The following is a 20207-nucleotide window of genomic DNA, read 5'->3' as shown; positions in this document are numbered from 1 at the left end:
TTGAAAGTTAAAACCGGTTCCCACTAACACAGTCCCGAGGTCCTTTGGATATTATCACCAGCCATCTGAGTATGTAATAAATACCGGGGCTGAACAAAGCCTGGCATGGCTGTTTCATCAGGGCTGGTGAGATTTTATGGGATCCCTTTGCTAATTAAAATTCACTCTTCCAGACAGCTGTGATCTTTGGTGTCTTATGCACCTGAAAAATATATCTTGACATTTAAGCCACACTCTCTGGGATGGTTCTAGTGGCAGTAATAAGCCCTAAATTCCAATCAGAATGAAAATGCTAAATCCTATGTTGGGGCTTGATTTAAAGGGCAAGGACACCCAGACTCCTAAGGTTTGTCATTAATCCATCACTACCCAGAGGAACAACCCCTCTCCCTGTCCTTGGAATGACAAGGCCAACAACCCAAGGCCACTGCCCACTCCAGAAATTTGAGGCTATTATCACAACATACCACCTTCTTGCTCCAGACAATTTGGGATGCTTTTAATGGGCAGTTGGCATATATTTCAGAAACTCACTGAGCCACACAAGGTCAGGGGACTGGGTGAGCAGAGCCCCCAGCCCTGCTCCAGGCTCAGTCCCAAGACCACAGTGACAACTAGCTGCCACCTCTGCCCAGGGTCCCAAACAGGATCCAAGTGACTGGGGGGAGGAGGCTCCTCGCTTTCTGCCAGATCTCTGCTCTCAGGCTCTCCTTATCCTGGGACCCTGGCCTTTCAGCCACGCACACAGGCCTCCTCCCCAGTCCCTCCCAAGTCCCCAGGAGGGAGCACACGTGGAAAGGAAACACTGTGAGTGCAGTAGTCCTCTTCTGTCTGTGCCGGCCAGGCAGTGCATTCCTGACCAGGAAGGCTTTGAACCCTGTCTGAAATGTGGGCCCCAAGCACACTTTGCCTTCATGCCTTTGCAGTGCTGCTGTTGGACCAAAATGCCCCTCCCCATCTGCCCCTAAACCAGGACTACACCCCTCATGGTGGCTTCCCTCACCTGCACCCCAGCAACCAAAGAAGATCAACTACCTCCATTCTGGAGTCCCCCACATCTCTGGTGTAGACAACCCTGACGGGCTAGTCATGCTCCCACGGTCGGCCATTGCCTGTCCCCCCATGTAGGGAAGGCAATAATGGCTCACGGGGTGGGACTGGGGTCAGGAACACAAGGAGAAATCTGCCCTGGAGGTTAGCTAGACCCATCACCTGCCTCTTGGTCACATCAGGCCCAGGGAACAGGAGGAGCTGGGCTGTCTTCTCAGGTGGAAGAGCAGTTTAAGGAAACGCTGTCTTTGTTCTTCCTTCCTCTAGGAGGTTGCCAGAGAATGCAGTTTTTACAGGAGACAGAGTCAAAGGATAAAGGGAAGAGTCAGAGAAAGAGGCAGAAGATAGCTACAAAGGAAAGGGATGCTGGGACAGCAGCCCTGAGACAGCCAGTGATGCTCACTCCAAATAAGCTGCTTCCTGCTCCAAGCTCTGTGTCCCATCTGTAACCCATCACCAAGGTTTTTTGGTTTGGTTTGGTTAACAATACAAATGTATTACCTATTCTCAAAATTAAATTTATCTTAAAAATATGTATAGAAGCTTGAGGCTGGAACATACCAGGCCGGCCGCCAAAGCCCTTTGTTCCCCTTGGGCCCGGCAGGCACATCTGGTGAGGGTGAGTGGTCTAGGTGGGATTGAAGATGCCCCTGCTGGGTCAATGCCACCAGCTGCAACTAGGGGAAAGCAGGATGAAGCTTTTAGGATAGTCGCTGCTGGGCAGCTTCCTACGCCCTCTATTTCAGGGATCCCCAACCCGCATACCGGTCCGCAGCCTGTTAGAAACCGGCTGCGCAGCAGGAAGTGAGCGGTGGGCGAGTAAGCGAAGCTTCATCTGCCGCTCTCCATCACTCGCATTACCGCCTGAACCATCATATCCCCCCGCCACCAGGTCTGTGGAAAAATTGTCTTCCACAAAACTGGCTCCTGGTGCCAAAAATGTTGGGGACCGCTGCTCTACTTAATATTCTCTTTAACTCAAGACATTCTGACTCTATCTTGGAGGCTGGTACCAGAAAATCCCACAGCAGAAGACTGTGTCTGAGGTGACAGCCCCAGACTCCACCTTTTCTCTCCTCCATTGCCATGCTTGGGTTGGACCCAAGGCTGTTGGAACTGTGACATTTAAAAGTCCCTTGCAAAATATTTGTGACTTTATTGTTAACCACCCCATATTTTTGTTGCCTTAGTAGATTTATTTATTTTCATTGTTTTTTGGAGTATATACAAAGACAATTGATTTTTGTTTATTGATTATATATCCAGCAGCTTGCTAAACTACCTTATTAATTCCAGTCTTCTGTCTCTAAATGGAGGGAGGGGGTCTATTTATACAAGCATATCATCAGACAATAATTACTATTTGGTTTCCTTTTTCTAATCCTTTATGTTGAATTTCTTTTTCTTCTTTGTCTGCACTGTCTGGGACCTATAGGACAATACCGGATGGAAAGAGCACACTGGGTATCCAATCTTATTCCTGATTGGCTAAGAACTACCTCTAGCATTTCACCCTGGAGTGTAATGTTTGCCATATAGTATATAGTTTCTTCTATTTCTAATTTGCCAAAAGTTCATTAGGGTTTTTTTTTTTAATCTATTTATTTATTTATTTATTTTTGGCTGCGTTGGGTCTTCGTTGCTGTGCATGGGCTTCCTCTAGTTGCTGAGCGGGGGCTACCCCTCACTGTGGTGCACGGGCCCCTCACCACCACGGCCTCTCCTGTTGCGGAGCACGGGCCCTAGGCACATGGGCTTCAGTAGTTGTGGCTCACAGGCTCTAGAGCTCAGGCTCAGTAGTTGTGGTGCACGGGCTTAGTTGCTCTGTGGCATGTGGGATCTCCCTGGACCAGGGCTCAAACCTGTGTCCCCTGCATTGGCAGGTGGATTCTTAACCACCGCGCGACCAGGGAAGCCCAGGGTTTTGTTTCTTTTTAATCATGAGCAGCTTTTGAATTTTATCAAATTCTTTGTGTGCATGTATTGAGAATATCGCTTGCTATTTTCTCCCTCAGCCTATTAATGTGTTGAATTCACTAGTAGACTTTCTAACTCAACATTGAGTTTCTGGAATATTACAACCTTGACATGCTTATATTAATATATATATTGCTTTGATTCAGTTTGCTGATATTTTACTTAGAAGGGTTTTGCACCCATGTTCAGGAGTAGATTGGTCTATGATTTACTTTTCTTCTAATTTTGTCTAGTTTTAGTATCTCGGTTATTTTAGTATTAAAATTTGAATTGGAGAGTATTTTTTTCCAGATTCTATATAACCCTGAAATGATCTTCTCCTTAAAACTTTTATTGGGGAGGGACAGGGAGGAAAAAAAAAAAAACTTTTATTAAACTTACCTCAGTCTGTTGTTTCATTTACAAAGTATTGTTTACTAATAATTTAGTTTCTTTAAATATTATTAGGGTATTTTTCTTCCTCCTTGAGCCAGTGCTGTTTAATTGTATTTTCTAGATGTTTTTAGAAAGTTCTGGATTTAAGGGCATCAAATCTTCCATGTTATTTTCCTGTTGTCTTTGCTTTATCTTGAGTCTATCTCCTCTTCATTTCTGAAATTTTTGGTGTGCATGTGTGCCCTTTTTTTCCAACTTTATCAGGATATATTTCATATACCATAAAATTCACCATTTAAAGTGTAGAGCTCTGTGGTTTTAGCATATTCACAGAGTTGTGCAACCATCTCCACCATCTAATTTTAGAACATTTTCAATATCATTAAGAGAAACCCCATTCACATCAATAGTCATTCCCCATTCCCACTCCCTCCTTACCACCTGAATTGGCTTTTAATATGTTGAATGTTTACATTGGTTCAAAAGTCAAAAGAACATTAAGTGGTATAAAATAAGTGTAAAAATATACACAGAGAATTCTAACTCCCACCCCCTCTTTATAGGTAATCATTTCATTAGTTTTCTATTTATTTTTTCTGTATTTCTTTATGCAAACATAAGGAAATGCAAATATATTTATTCCTGTTTTCCATACTTTCCTTACAGAAAGATAACATAATTTACACACTATCTTGCACCTTGCTTTTTCACTTAGTAGCTAGAATTGCTGGTACTATGTTGAATAGCAGCAGTGAGAGCAGACATTTTTGCCTTGTTCCTGATCTTAAGGGGAAAGGATCTAATCTTTCACCACTAAGTACAATGTTAGCTACAGGTTTTTTGTAAATGTTCTCTTTCAAATTGAAGAAGTTCTCCTCTATTCCTAGTTACCTAGGAGTTTTTATCATGAATAGATGTTGAAATGTGTCAAATGCTTTTCTATATCAATTGATACAAGCTTGTGATTTTGTTGATATAGCAGATTACATTAATTGATTTTGGAATGTTGAACCAACCTTGCATCCTTAGAACAAACTTTATATGATCATGGTGTATAATTGTTTTTATATATTGCTGAAATCTCTTTGCTAATATTTTGTTAAGAATTTTTGAAATATCTTACAATTCTATATGTCAGTTATACCTCAATAAAACTGAAATTGTAAAATAAAACTAAATTAGCAGAGAAAAAAGAATTTTTGCATCTATATGCATGAGGGATATATACATTATGTCTATATGCATGAAGGATATATACACTAGTCTGTAGGTTTTTCGTTTTCTTTTTTTTTTCTTTTCTATTTTTTTTTTGGCATTGTCTTTGTTTTTGTTATCAGGGTAATACTGACTTCATTAAATGAGTTGAGAAGTATTCTTTCCTCCTCTGTTTTCTGGAAGAGATTGTGTAAAATTGGTGTTAATTCTTCTTTAAATGTTTGATAGAATTCAGGAGTGAAATCATGGTCCTAGAGATTCCCTTTGGGGTAGTTTTTTAATTATGAACTAAATTTTGTTAATAGTGATAGAGTTAATTCAATTAACTATTTAATATTGGGTGAGTATGGAATTTGTGTTTTCAAGGAAGTGGTCCATTTCATGTAAATTGTCAAATGTATGTATTTACAGTTGTTCATAGTATTCCCCTTTCATTCTTTCAATGTCCGCAGGGTCTGTTTTATTCCTGATATTAGTAATATGTGTCATCTCTCTTTTTTCTTTGTCAGCCTTGCCAGTGCTTTGTCAATTTTATTGATCATTTCAAAGAACTAGCTTTTTGTTAATTGATTTCCTCTGTTGCTTTTTTCTTTTCAGTTTCACTAATTTCAGGTCTTATCTCTATTATTTCCTTCATTCTGCTTGCTTTGGATTCTTTTTCTAAGTTCTTGAGTGAAAACTTAGACTATTGATCTGAGACTTTCCCTCTTTTGTTTTTTTTTTTTTTTTTTTTGGGGTACGCAGGCCTCACACTGTTGTAGCCTCTCCCGTTGCGGAGCACAGGCTCCGGATGCGCAGGCTCAGCGGCCATGGCTCACGGGCCCAGCGGCCATAGCTCACGGGCCCAGTTGCTCCACTGCACGCAGGATCCCCCCAGAACCAGGGCACGAACCCGTGTCCCCTGCATCTGCAGGCGGACTCCCAACCACTGCACCACCAGGGAAGCCCTCTGATGTTTCTGAATGTATCTTTTTGTAGAGCCCTTTGGTGGTTGTTGTAAGTATTACATTATATATACATAATTTATCACAGTCTAATGCTATTGCTATTTTACCAGTTTGAGTGAAAGAAACCTTACCTCCTTTAAAGTCCCTTTACCCTCTACCATTTATAGTTGTCTTAACTGTTACCTCTATATATATTGAGACCCACATTAGACAGTGTTATAATTTTTACTTCAACCATCAAAACTAATTTGGAAAAATCAAGAAGGAAAGTCTATTGTATTTATCTATATTTTTGCTCTTTCCATTGTTCTTCTTTTTTGATGTTCCAAGATTCCACCATTTTTCATTTTCTTTCTGTTTGGGGAACTTCCTTAGCCATTCTTTTATGTTAGGTCTGCTGGCAACAAATTCTCTTAGTTTTCCTTCGTCTGAGAATATCTTGATTATCCCTCTATTCCTGAAGCATATTTTCATCGGGTTGACAGAATTCTGGGTTGACAGTCATTTTTTTTCAGCTCTTGAAAAATATTGTACCACTTTCTTCTAGTCTCCGTGGTTTCTGGTGAGAAATCTGCTGTAATTTGAATTGTTTTTCTCCACAGGTAATATATTGTTTCTCTCTAGCTACTTTCAAGATTTTTTATTTGTCTTTATTTTTCAGGTGTTTGACTCTGTTGTGTATTGACATGGCTTTCTTCAGATTTATCTTATTTAGAGTTGTTTCTTACATCTAGATGTATGTTTTTTACCAAGTTTGGGGATTTTTCAGCCATTATTTCTTCAAATACTTTTCAGTCCCATGCCTTCTCCTCTCCTGGGACCCTGATGACATACATGTTAGATCTTTGTTATAGACCCACATGTCCCTGAAGCTCTGTTCTTTTTTATCACTCTGTATTTTCTCTGTTATTTCAATTGGGTAATATATATCATTCTATCTTTCTTTTTTAATATGGAGCACTTCATGAATTTGCACGTCATCCTTGCACAGGGGCCATGCTAATCTTCCCTGTATCATTCTAATTTTAGTGTGTGTGTTGCTGAAGCGAGCACCATATCATTCTATCTTTAAGTTAATTGATTTGATTGATTCTTTCCCCTATCCTCTCCAATCTGCTATTAAACCCATCCATTGAGGTTTTTGTTGCTGCTGTTATTGTACATTTTAGTTATAAAATTTTGCATTTAGTTCTCCTTTATATCTTCTATTTCTTTGCTGAAGCTTCCTATTTTCTCATTTGTTTCAAGCATATTCATAATTTGCACACTGCAGCATTTTTATGAAGGCTGCTTTAAATTTCTTGTCAGATAATTCTAACATCCATGTCATCTTGGTGTTGGTGTCTGTTGATTGTCTTTTCTGACTCGTGTTGAGATCTTATTGTTTCTTGGTGTGATGAATGATTTTCTGTTGAAACTTGGATGTTTTGGTGATTATGCTATAGGGCTCTGGATCTTACTTAAATATTGTATTTTAGCCAATTGCCTCTGACACTACTCCAGTGGGGAAGGGAATGCTGCCTTATTAATACCAAGTGGGGTAAAAGTTCAGGTTCTCCACTCAGCCTCCATTGACACCCAGGTTGGAGAAGGGGCTCCTTGTTATTGCTGAGCAGGGATGGGAGTTCAAGCTCCTTACTAAGCCTCCAATGAACCACCCTGCCAGGAGGGCAAGGAGTACCTCATTACTGCAACCCACATCTGATCCCCTTGAGGAGGCGGCCTCATTACTGCTGAGCAATTGTTAAATTCCTGACCCTCCCTCAGGCCTCCTCTGACAACACCCCAACAAGGAGGCAAAGGTGTGCCCTGTTACTGCTGAAATGGAGGTGGAAGTCCAGGCTCCCCATGTGGTCTCCACTGACAAGCAGGGTGTTGGGGTGGCAATGCTTTGTTTTCACCCAACAAGGATAGAAGTCCTGGCTCCTCACTTGGCCTTCTCTGCCACCAAGCTTCTGATGGCGGCATAGATCGAGCTATCTCATTACAGCTTGGCAAGAATGAAGTCTAGGCTTTCTTCACAGCCTTTAACGATGGAGATGGGGGTGAGGCCATCATTTCTTTTCTGTGGAGTTTGGCTGAAGTAAAGTGGTTATTGTCTAAAAGGTTTCTGTCTTGCTAGGCTGTCTCTTTCTGGTCCTTTGGCCACAGAGAGCAGGCTTTGTTGAGTCTTTTAGTCAGTCTGCTTTTATCTCTCTACCTTTCAGAGTCTTCTTACATCTGTTTTATAAATAACTTCCAGGAGTTTTAGTTGCACTTAGCAGGAGGAATAGGGAAAATTATATCTACTCCATCTTTCCAGAAGCAGACTGGAAGACTGTTTTAATATCGTCAAATGTATTTTACATTCCGACCGGCAATGTACAAGGGTTGTATTTTCTCCACGTCCATACTAACACTTATTTTCTGTTTTTTCGATCATAGCCATTCTAATAGGTGTAAAGTGATATCTCATTGTGATTTTTATTTGCATTTCCCTTATGATTACTGATATTAAGCATCTTTCCATGTGCTTACTGGTCATTTATATATCTTCTTTGGATAAATGTCTATTCAAGTCTTTTGCTTATTTTTGAATTGGGTTGTTTGGGGGGTTTGTTATTGAATTTTAGGAGTTCTCCATACGTTCTGGATATCAATCTTTTATCAAACTGGTGTTTGCAAATATTTTTTCCCATCCCATTACTTTTTTACTTTGTTGGTGGTATCCTTTGATGAATAAAAGTTTTTAATTCTGATGAAATCTAATTTGTCCATTTTTTTCTTTTGTTGCCTGTCCCTTTGGTCTCATGTCCAAGAAATCATTACCAAATACAATGTCATGAAAATTTCCCCTATGTTTTCATCTAAGAGTTTTATAGTTGGGAGTTCCCTGGTGGTCTAGTGGTTAGGATTCTGTGCTTTCACTGTTGTGACCCAGGTTCAATTCCTGGTTGGGGAACTGAGCTCCCACAAGCCACGCAGCCAAAAGAATAAATAAGAGTTTTATAGTTTTAGTTCTTACATTTAGGTCTTTTATCCATTTGGACTTAAATTTTGCATATGTTAGATAAGGGTAGAGTTCATTCTTTTTCATGTTGATATCCAATTTTCCCAGCACCATTTCGCAACACTACTGAAAAGACTGCCCTTTCCCCAATTGAATGGTCTTGGCAACACTGTCAAAAATAACTTTTTTAAAAGACTGAAATCATGAATTCATAAAAATATAAAATAAATACATTTAAATATTTAATTTAACTCATTGATTAATGATAAAATCAATAAGATGCTGCAACCAGTTTAAAGGAGAATTCAAAGGACAGAGACATACATAGAGCCTGAAATGAATCTACAAATAGATATAAAATTGACCTTTTTAGGGGTGTATGTATTAGTTTCTTACTGCTGCTATCACAAATTTACTGGCTTAAAACAACAAATTTATTATCTTACAGTTCCAGAGGTCAAGAAGTCTAAAATGGGTGGACAGGTCTGTTTCCCTCTGGAGGCTCTAGGGGAGAATCTATTTCCTGCCTTTTCCAGCTTAGGCAGGTTTCCTTCATTCTTTGGCTCAGGCCTGTGCATCACTCCAACCTCAGCTTCTATTGTCATGTCTCCTTCTCTAACACTGACCAGTCAAAACGACCCTTATGATTACATTGGGCCCTCCTGGATAATTCAGGAGACTCTCCTCATCTCAAGATCATTAACTTACCACATCTGCAAAACCACTTTGGCCATGGAAAGTAACACATTCACAGGTTACAAGGATTAGGACATGAACATTTGGGGGGGGGCATTATTCTGCCTACCAAAATGGGGGGTCAATTGTTCCTTCCATCATAAAGAATTAATTTGCATATGTACAGATTAAAATCATTTGCATTGCTATTGGTTATCTTTAATTTACAAAATTATAAAATAGCACAAAGACAATGAAAGGCGCAGAACATGCGGGAATAATCCAGAAGGTAGTGCTTAGTTTTCTATCCCACTCCAAAGCATAGTTTTCCATTGAAGATGCCCAATAATTCTTTTGGCCCATTTCAAAGTCTTTCACAGTTTGTACTGATTCTCTAATCTGTTTTATCACTTTATTTCTGTTTCAAGTTCTTTCCTCATTGATAGCCTCTATATGTCTTATCATGCTTTCTGCTCTATTCTCTTTTGAGCTCCTTTAAATTTTGTGTTCATTTGTGATTTTCTATTTTCTTCTGCTTCTCTCCTAACTTCTACCAGGCCCTAATGTCCACTGACTATCGGCCCATCTCCTCCTCTTGTTTGGCTTTTTCTTTCCTAAGGTCTTAAATTTCTGCTTTGCTGTCTTTCTTCAAAGCTGCAAATACTTCATTGAGGTATTGTTATTATTATTAATATATGTTGTACGGTCAGGGTACAATTTTCCCCCTCCTTTAGCAGCATTTTTTCCGATGTATTTTCTTCATCTGCAGAATAATTCTGTTGTCCCTTTTCAGGATTTTTCTTATGGTATTCTTATGAATGTGCTGCAGTACCTATTATGTTGCTGATATTTAGGTGAGTTCTATTTTCTTGGAGTAGCTATTATCAGGGGAGTCCTGGGTGTTAGTGGGCTTGAGGGACATGGCTCCAGGGCTCCCTCCTCTGTGACTACAGAGGACAGTTTCTTTCACCTATATCTCTGCAGAGCCAGGCCACCAGACTAGAAGGGCTCCCCCAAGCTCACAAATACAACTAAACAACACACTCCCAGATAACCAATGGGTCAAAGAAGGAATTGAAAGTAAAATCAGAAAGTACTTTGAGATGAATAAAAATGAAGACACAACACACCACAACTTATGGTATGCAGCTAAGGCATGCCTAGAGGGAAATTTATAGCTATTACTGTCTGTATTAAGAAAGAAGAAAGATCTAAAATCAGTAACCTAATGGTTTACATTAAGACACTGGAAAAAGGAGAGCAAACAATCCTAAGGAAGGGTGCCTTCCCAGCCTCTGAGCTCCTTCAATTCTTTCACCAGCAGCTGCTGTTTCCAAGGGACACTGAGCCTGCCTTCCAGAGATCTACTCTTTTTCCAAAGCAGTTATCCCTATGTTGGCCACATCTGGGCCTCCTCCAGGCCCATCCACATCTTCTCTCAACCTCCTCCAGCTGATTTTCAATCTTTATCACAGCAGCTTCTCCTCAGGGTGAGGCCTTCTCTTTCTAGGACCTGCTCATTAGACTCTTCCCCACTCCCCTGCTTCTCTGCCAGTCCTAGTGCTCCACTGTGAGAGCTTTTGGCCACAGTTAAATGCAATTTGAGGCTTGGAGCTTTCTTCTTGTTCTTGGAGGGACAGTAGTCTTGAAGAAGGATCTTACTTCCCTGTTCAGGGATTGAACCTAGCTGCCAGTCCACCAGGGGCTAGAGGCTAGAAGCGAAGTTCCCTGCTTCTTACCCCATTTGAAAGCAAAAATGTTTCAAGGAGGCAAAAACTTCAAAACAGGTAAAAAGTTTATTGTTAGAGACAGAGCACAACATATGGGAGAGCACACAGAGAAACAGTTTATTTATTTAAAGCAGAAATACACACCCGGAGAGGAGTGCAAGCATCCTGAATGAGGAGTGCATGAAGAGGTGATTTAAATCATTTATATAGGACAGTTCTTCTGGGTCTTTTTTTACATTTGGCCAATTATCTTGTTTCTTTTTTTCACACCTGACTAGTCTTAGGACCCTCCCCAAGATGCCTGCACAACTCTTTTCTAAGATGGATCCCACTGCAGAGGCCTATGGGTGTATGTCCATACATATTATGGGGTGGCGCCACCTCCCTTTCTGATCCCCAAGGAGCCTTCCTGCACATGTGCAGACAGGGAAGTTTTCCCTGACCTCAGGGGTGGGCACCTTATCTCTTTACTTTAGCAGAGCTCAGCTTCTGCCACTAGCTTTGTCCTTGGAGTGTCTGGGTGAGAAAAAAGCTTCAGTTTTACTCCACCTGACAAACACCAGCTGTCTGGCCCAGGGGCCCATCTATCTCCTACCTCACTCTGTCTCCTAGATTCACCGAAGGTGGAGCTTTGTTTTGTTATTGGGGGATGGGGGAAAGTTCAGGGTCTCCACTGTTCTGCATGGTTTTTAGGACAAAAAGTGTGAAGGTCTGAACCCTCAGAATGGGAGAAAATATTCACAAACGAATGAACAGACAAAGGATTAGTCTCCAAAATATATAAACAGCTCATGCAGCTCAATATTAGAGAAACAAACAACCCAATCCAAAAATGGGCAGAAGACCTAAATAGACATTTCTCCAAAGAAGTTATACAGATGGCCAACAAACACATGAAAGGATGCTCAACATCACTAATCATGAGAGAAATGCAAGTCAAAACTACAATGAGGTATCACCTCACACCAGTTAGAGTGCGCATCATCAAAAAATCTAGAAACAACAAATGTTGGAGAGGGTGTGGAGAAAAGGAACCCTCTTGCCCTGTTGGTGGGAATGTAAATTGATACAGCCACTATGGAGAACAGTATGGAGGTTCCTTAAAAAGCTAAAAATAGAATTACCATATGATCCAGCAATCCCACTACTGGGCATATACCCAGAGAAAACCGTAATTCAAAAAGACACATGCACCCCAATGTTCATTGCAGCACTATTTACAATAGCCAGGTTATGGAAGCACCCTAAATGCCCATCAACAGATGAATGGATAAAGAAGATGTGGTACATATATACAATGGAACATTACTCAGCCATAAAAAACAACGAAATTGAGTCATCTGTTGAGACGTGGATGGATCTAGAGACTGTCATACAGAGTGAAGTAAGTCAGAAAGAGAAAAACAAATATCGTATATTAACGCATGTATGTGGAACCTAGAAAAATGGTACAGATGAACCGGTTTGCAGGGCAGAAGTTGAGACACAGATGTAGAGAACAAATGTATGGACACCAAGTGGGGAAAACCATGGTGGGGTGGGGATGGTCGTGTGCTGAATTGAGAGATTGGGATTGACATGTATACACTGATGTGTATAAAATTGATGACTAATAAGAATCTGCAGTATAAAAAAACAAAACAAAACAAAACACCTGGGCCCTGCAGTGAAAGCGCCACGTCCTAATCTCTGGACCACCAGAGAATTCCCTATAACCTCTCATTTATTTATGGCAAATCAAGGTTTTTTCTTTTTTTTTTTAATTTTAAAAGTCCACTAAGTGTATACTCATAAAAGAAATCATTTCTGGAGTAGTAAATGTTCTGAACAGCTCAAAATAAATAAATAAAGCTAAAGTGAGCCCCCCCACAAAAAAGAAGTGTGAAGGTCTGGAACTACGCTGCTGCCAAACTCCTGCCTGAGCCCCTGCAGGTGTTCCAAGGAGATTTATCACAAAATAACTCAGTCTTGACCACAGCTCATGTGAGAGGGAACAGGGGGCTGGCTGTCCTAGCCCATGGTATCGGGGGTACCCTAGGTTACACTAACATGGCTCCCACACCAAGGAACAGAGGCTACTGTCCCCTTGCATGCTCAATGCCACATTTTTACTGGGATTATTGAGCCAGAGCACAATACTTCAGTTAGGTTCTGATGCTAACCACCAAGAGCTAGCATCAGATTCCACAAGCCTTTCCTTACTTCAGACACAAGCTGGCTACAAATTTGGGGGTTCTCATGAGCCCCTCAGTTTCAGTCAATTGCTAGAATGACTCAGATCTCAGGAAAGCACTAGACTTATAGTTTTATTATAAAGGATACAAATCAGGATCAGCCAAATGAAGAGACACATAAAACAAGGTCTGGGAGAGGCTCAAATGCAGAGCTTCCATAGCCTTCCCCCTGGAATCAGGACACATCACCCTCCTGTCACATCAAGGTGTTCACCAACCAGGAAGTTCACTTGAACTTCAGTGTCCAGAGTTTTTACTGGGGTTTCATTACATAGGGATGGTTGACTGAATCATTTGCCATGTGATTAAACTCAGTCTCCAGCCCCTCTTCCATCCCCAGAGGTTGGGAGTTTGGGCTAATATCCCATGGCTCAAAGCCCCAATCCCATGGTCTTCCTGGCCTGACCAGCCCATCCTGAGTCATCTTTTTTTTTTTTTTTTTAAGTTTTTGTTTGTTTGTTTGTTTTTTATTTTGGCTGCATTGGGGTCTTCGTTGCTGCATGTGGGCTTTCTCTAGTTGTGGCAAGCAGGGGCTACTCTTCGTTGCAGTGCCCAGGCTTCTCATTGTGGTGGCTTCTCCTGTTGCAGAGCACAGGCCCTAGGTGTGCAGGCTTCAGTAGTTGCAGAGCGTGGGCTCAGTAGTGGTGGCACATGAGCTTAGTTGCTCCGTGGCGTGTGAGATCTTCCCGGACCAAGGCTCAAACCCATGTCCCCTGCATTGGCAGGCAGATTCTTAACCACTGTGCCACCAGGGAAGTCCCCTGAGTCATCTTATTAGCATAAACTCAGGTGTGGTTCAAGGGCCACCATTAATAACAAAGACTGTCCTGTCATTTGGAAAATTTCAAGAGTTTAGACGCTTCATCCCAGAAACCCAAGACAAAAACCAGACAAATTCTTTATCATACAACATAAGGACTACCAGATAAGTGTGCCCAAGACAGTGAGAAGCTGAAACCTGTCTTCAGAGCAGTCAAGGGGACCAAGAAAGAAGGCTTGGGAAAGAGAAGATGGCAGACCAGAGAGCTGTGTCCATAAGAAGCTACAAGGGACTTATTCCTCTGGGCTCAGAAGAACAGGCAATTCCAGGCCCAGGAAACAGGCTGACCACTAGGAGAAAATGTCCCTCCTACTTGAACTCCTCTGAGACAACAATGGACCTGCATGTAAGCCAGTGGCTGCCATCTCTGGGCTCCCATGTGATGGGAGGCTAGAAAAGACCCTTCTTCAGGAAAGGAACCAGGTAACCTCTAAGGATCACTGAAACTCACAGGGGCCCAGCACAGTGCCCAGACCTCAATGCACACTCAGTAAACGTTTTGTTAGTCTGTGCTAACCTGCCCCTCCAGCTTTTGGAGTAATGGGGGAAGGTGGAGTAATGGGGGAGCCACTGTTGTATACAACAGGATGCAGCATCAAAATTGCATTGTCTGCAAAAGCCCCTCTGAGCAGAGCTCACTGGCCATCTATCCTCCTTACACCTCCTCTTGCCATGGTCTGGGTCTACTCTCTTCTTCTCCCGCAGTATCAGCCTCTTATCCTCAAATTCCCATACAAAACCCCAAATGAGGATCCAGGACAACCTCTACTCAACTATGAACTTACAAAGGTGAACCTTAAGCAAAACACCAAGGACCCTTGGTCTCTGCCCTCAGCAGCACAGAAAGGAAGATTTGACCCCCTCCTCCTTCAACACACCTGGGTCTGTTCTTAGCAGGGCCCCCACTGCAAGGGTAGGCTAGGGTGAGGTGTTTCCTCCCACTTTACCAGCCAGACCAGAGACAAATAACACCATCCTCCCAGGGGGTCTTCTGTCTGTCCTTCTGCTGCTCACCCAGACTGGTTTCTTGGGTACTTGCTCTGGACTTGCTTGCCATGCACAAGCTGATTGGAATTCTGCTGCATGATATGCCCCCTCTCTTGGTCCCCTGCCTGTCAAGTCCCCACCTGTGGTATCCTCAGAGTCTGCCCTTCTCTTCCTGTGTCCATGACTTTCACACTCTCCTTAGGTGCTCCTACCCAGTCCTATGGCTTCACATCCTACCCAAATGCTTAAGACCTCTATTTTCTGCCCAGGTCCCTCTCCCATCTGTAGATGGACATACAGGAACTTTTAACTGTGGTTTCCTCTGGGGAGAAGGTCCAGGAGTTTGGGATGGGGGGAACACCTTTTTTACTTTACTCATTCCCTACTACTTGAATATTTCATGATTCTGTGGTTTGCCATCTATGAAGGTTAGTGTTATGTATCAACTTGGCTAAGCTGTAGTATCCAGTTATTCAACCCAACACTAATTGAGATATTGCTGTGAAAATATTTTGCAGTTATGATTCACTTCTACAATCAAGTGACTTTAAGTAAAGGGGATTATCCTTGATAACCTGGATGGGCCTCATCCAATCGGATGAAAGTCTTTAGAGTAAAACTGAAGTTTCCCTGAGGAAGAAATTCTGCCTGTGGATGCAGTGTCAGCTCCTCCCTGATGGTTGCAGCCTGCCATTCCTCACAGCCTGCCCTACAGATTTCAGACTTGCCTAGGCAACTCTACATGTAAGCCTTGCAATAAATCGACCTCTCTCTCTCTCTCTCTTTAATATCTTGCTGATTCTGTTTCTCTGGCAGAACCCTGAATGATACACTGCTTAATACCATTAATTAAACTCAAACTCATTATTCTCGCTCCCTCTGCCCCACCACTGCTCCCACCCAGGTGCCCTCCCACGGTCCTATCCTGATGGACTGCATGGCCTGCCTGGCAGCTCCCCAAGTCAGAAGCCCTGGGGTGTGACCTGACTCCTCCCTCCCATCCCTCATATACCCAGTCAGCCGGGCAGAGGGAGCGGGTGAGGTAGTGTGGTTCTCTCGAATTTGTGCCCACCCCTCCACCCCTACCCCAACCTCTTTTCCCTCTGTCTCTGGCAGTAGCCATCTCACTGGACTCCCTGCCCCCATGACAGCTTCACCCTCCCCATCCACCCACCAGCCAACAGTGGCCTCTGAGAAACCCACTTTCCCTGTCTAAAGACACCTCCCTTGCACAGCATGGAGTCCACACCCCTAAGCCAGTGAGCTCTGCCCATCTCTCACCACACCTCCTACTTCAGCCACTGCCCGCTTCAGTTCCGTGCCTGGAATGGGCCTCCCTCTCTCACCTCTGCACCTTTTCTTCAACTTTCCCACCTCCCCAACTGCTCCACGGGTCTAAGCCCAAGTTGTCAGGCCTTGGGCTATCACCTGGCTGGTTGCTTATTTCCCTGAATCCCCAGCAAACTCAGTCCCTGGTGGCGAGGGCTTGGGCTGGCTTCACTCAGTTCCTACTTCAGAGCCAAGAACCACAGTAAGTGCTCAAAAAATGTCTACCCAAGGAGTCATCAAATGGACTAATTTACTCGCTCTTCCCTTCTCTCATTTTCCTTTTACTGGTCATGATACAGAACCAAAGAAATGTGTTTAATTAGTTTAGGGGTTTTACCAAAGGGAATTTCATTGTCTCTGTTCATGACCTAACTGCAGATGATTTAGGATGAAGAATATTTTGTCCCTGACGAAAACTAAATAAATTGCTTTGACTCATATATGGGTTTAAAAGGAGTTTAATATTTTGTTTCCCAGTGGCACTTGATACTAAAATATGTTCCACTCTGTTCAGTGATTCTTCAGTATGTCCAAGGAGAATATGTGGCTTCAGGGCCACTTCTTTAGGGTCTTAAGCAGTTGAGAAGAGCTTTGCTCTGCTCCATGTCCTGGCGGCCCCTGCTGTTTGTGCCACCATGACTGTTTTGGATGGAACCCACTCCATCTTCATTTCCCAAGTCAAAGTCCTGTCCCTTACCTCAAGCCTTTGTCTCCATCCCCATCATGGAATCCTTTTAAGCGTTAACTCATCAGATAAAGCCTGGTCCACCAGAACTTACCCCGAGGGCAGAGCCCTGAGCCTGGTGTCCTTGCTGGGCAGAGCCCACAGGGTCCCATGCCTGCAGAGCTGGCTGGTCCCAGACACCACAGGGCTGAAAACATAGCAACTGCAGCCTGCCGACATGGAAACCAGAAGCACTTGCTGAAAAAGCGTTGGGGAACTGGGGCCTGACTTTGACATCCTTCTCCATTTGAGATCCTTCATTTCCCTTCCATGACCCTGAGTTCCTAGTAATCCTGTGATAATGTGTCCTCACTGGAAAATTATGGACAATGATTGAACTGACATTTCTGTCAGCAAGTAACTGCAACACATACAATCTTCTGAAGTTAATTTTTTTTTTTTTTTTGCCTTGCCTTGCCTTGCCTTGCCACAGGGCCTGCGGGATCCCAGTTCCCTGACCAGAGATCTAACCCAGGCCCCCTGCAGTGGAAGCACGGAGTCCTAACCACTGGACCGCCAGGGAATTCCCTGAAGTTAATTAAATGAAGAGATCCTATGAAACAAAGATGGCCAGACTCTTAATTCTAACAACCCACGTGCCAATGACATCTGTGAAGAGAATCCCGTGGCCCTTTGGGGGCGACCCTGTCTTTCCGCTGTGGAATGCGTCCTCCTGCCACCCTTTGCTGGAAGTTCAGCCCTCAGAATCGGCCTCACCTTGGAGTTTCAGCCTCCATTCTGAGAGACGTGCTATCTCCCGGTACTTTTCCACCCTCGCATTCTGAATTCCTCCCATTCAATCGCTTAAAGTCGCACTTTTTATAAGCTCAGAACTTTAAGGTTCTCTCACACAGAGACCAGACTTATAAAGGGAGTAACAAAAGAAATTTTAAAGCTCCAGGAAATAAGAGGAGCGAAGAGGGCGGCTACCAACAGCAAAGCAGGTGAGCCAGCTCTGAGCGGAACGAGCCAGCCACCTGGCTGGTCCCCGCGGGCCTCCGCAGCCCACTGCCATGGAAACCGCACACAGCATCACGGCTTCTCGCACCCTCACGGAGCAGGCGACAGTGTTTGGCAAGGCCACTCGGTGGATAGAAAACAGCTGAGCGAAACCTTGGGAAGCTGGCCTTCTTTTCTCCGGTCTGACACCCTCTCTTCTTATGTCTGGAACGAGGGATTGCCCCATCAGGAGGACCGCCTCTCCCTGGAGGATGGGAAATAATATCAAAAGAATAGCGGATAAGAAATCCTGGTTCAAAGACGCCAGCTGCTCTGTGAGCTTAAAGGGACTCAGTGTTTCGATTATTATGCATTGAATGACAATGATGAGGCCAACCCTTGAGGGGCCAAGTGGGAAAGTGGCCCCTTGCCCCTTCCAGTCAGAAAGCATAATAGAGAAATTACCCCTCCTGACTAATGAATTCTCCCCCGAACACCCTGCATGTGATGTAACAGACAACTGCTAAATAGCAATATTACACATTTCTTACCATAGCAAGCCACAGCAGGTACATGTAAGAATTAAGAATTGCGGTCTTTAGTCTCTTCCCCCATCCTGAGGCCACTGGAATTAAAATCTGCCTTGACATGGCTCTAACCATCTCCTCCCTCTACTGTGAAACCTTCAGTGACTGCCTGTTGCCTGCAGAAAAATCCAAAGCTTTTGGTATCTGGCAGCCCAAGTTCTCCACAATCTGTCCCTGAGCTTCCTTCTCACTACTCAGCAGCTTGAACATGGACCCCAGCCACCCTGAACTCCACACCATCCCTTAAATATTCTGGGTTCAACAATTCCTCATCTGGCATACCACAAAGCAAATATAACACATTGTCTACTTATGAGCAGCTATAAGAAACTTGTGCTAAAAGAAACCTGGGCAATACTGGAGAACAAAGACAACACTGCAAAGAAAAGGGGAAAGGGTATTATTTGGTACTAGATGACAACAAATGATTAGAAATATTCTCACCCTGGAGAAAGAGGTGCTGTCAGACATTGCTGGGAGAGGGGAAGATGTAAAGGGACAGCTCTGAAGGGACAGCTGGCAAAACCTGCCAAAGTATAGACACAAGTGCGTTTTAATGTACCAATCCCACTTCTGGAAATCAATGCTGCAATTACCCCTGCACACATACAAATGACAGACACAAGATTATTCATTGGGGTGTTCACTGTAATTGCAAAAGATTGGAAACATCCCAAGTGGCCCTCAATAGGGAGCTGGTTAATGTACTATGATACATCCACCAAGGGGACTACTAAGAGCTGTGAAAGACAACAAGGGAGATCTCTGTGGACTGATATGAAAAGATCTGCAGGGTATTTTGGTAAGTATATTGCATGTCACCCTTGTTAGGAAGGGAAAATTAAAATACGTATCCACATATTATGCATAAAGAAACATTAGAAGTAGAAACAAGAATCTAATAAAAATGGTTAGCTAGAGGGGGTGGAAGATGAGGAAAGAGTGGATGGGGATAACTTTTCATGTCATTTTGATTTTTGAACCCTGTAAGTTACCTCTCATTTGAAAATTAAACATTATTTTTAAAGGATTGTACCTACACAAACAAAACATTTTTAAATTCAGGAACCACAAAAATGTGTCAAGTTGGGCTGCACTTGCTGATGATCTATGCAATCTACACATTTTGCATTTTCTTCCCTTGAGGGAAAGCATTTTGTCCTATTGATCTTTGTGTCTCTCAGTCCAAGCACATAGTAGGCATTCAACAAGTATTTATTGGTTAGATGGCAGTTGTTTTGTGGAAACTGACAGCCACAGATAAAATGCCAAATAAGGGCCAGTGCACATGATTAGGACTGTTCACTTTATTTAACGAGAGTCTCCATAGTGATGAGAGACAAGTGAGAGAAATGGCTCTGTGGTTGCTAACAGCAGCAGCCTGAGGCCGGCAGGCCCTCTGAGGCAAAACCTGGTCAGCATTCGAATGAGGGGCTTAATCGCTGGCTAGAATTTATGCTTTGGGGGGATTTTATTGTAAAGTTTTATTCATTTTAGCAGCAAATGCTGAAAATGTTTAAATATGTATTATCCCTTAAAATGTGTAGCTAAAATATAGGAGATTTGGTTTTCTTGCCATTTTTCCTTTGCTGATTAAAAAAAAAACAGGAAATGAAATCTGGTTTATAT

General features: G+C 42.8%; 1 non-coding gene across 1 annotated transcript; it reads right to left on the bottom strand.

The window, feature by feature from the left end:
* Positions 1-6510: 6510 nt before the first annotated feature.
* On the bottom strand, positions 6511-6617 carry LOC114893461. The gene has a single exon (XR_003792890.1). It is a non-coding gene; the product is annotated as a U6 spliceosomal RNA (small nuclear RNA).
* Positions 6618-20207: the final 13590 nt, after the last annotated feature.

This window comes from Monodon monoceros, unplaced genomic scaffold (genome assembly GCF_005190385.1).
Source record: "Monodon monoceros isolate NGI ecotype Baffin Bay Population unplaced genomic scaffold, NGI_Narwhal_1 Super_Scaffold_12, whole genome shotgun sequence".
Taxonomy (NCBI): Eukaryota; Metazoa; Chordata; class Mammalia; order Artiodactyla; family Monodontidae; genus Monodon; species Monodon monoceros.
This window is presented reverse-complemented; position numbering and strand designations above follow the sequence as displayed.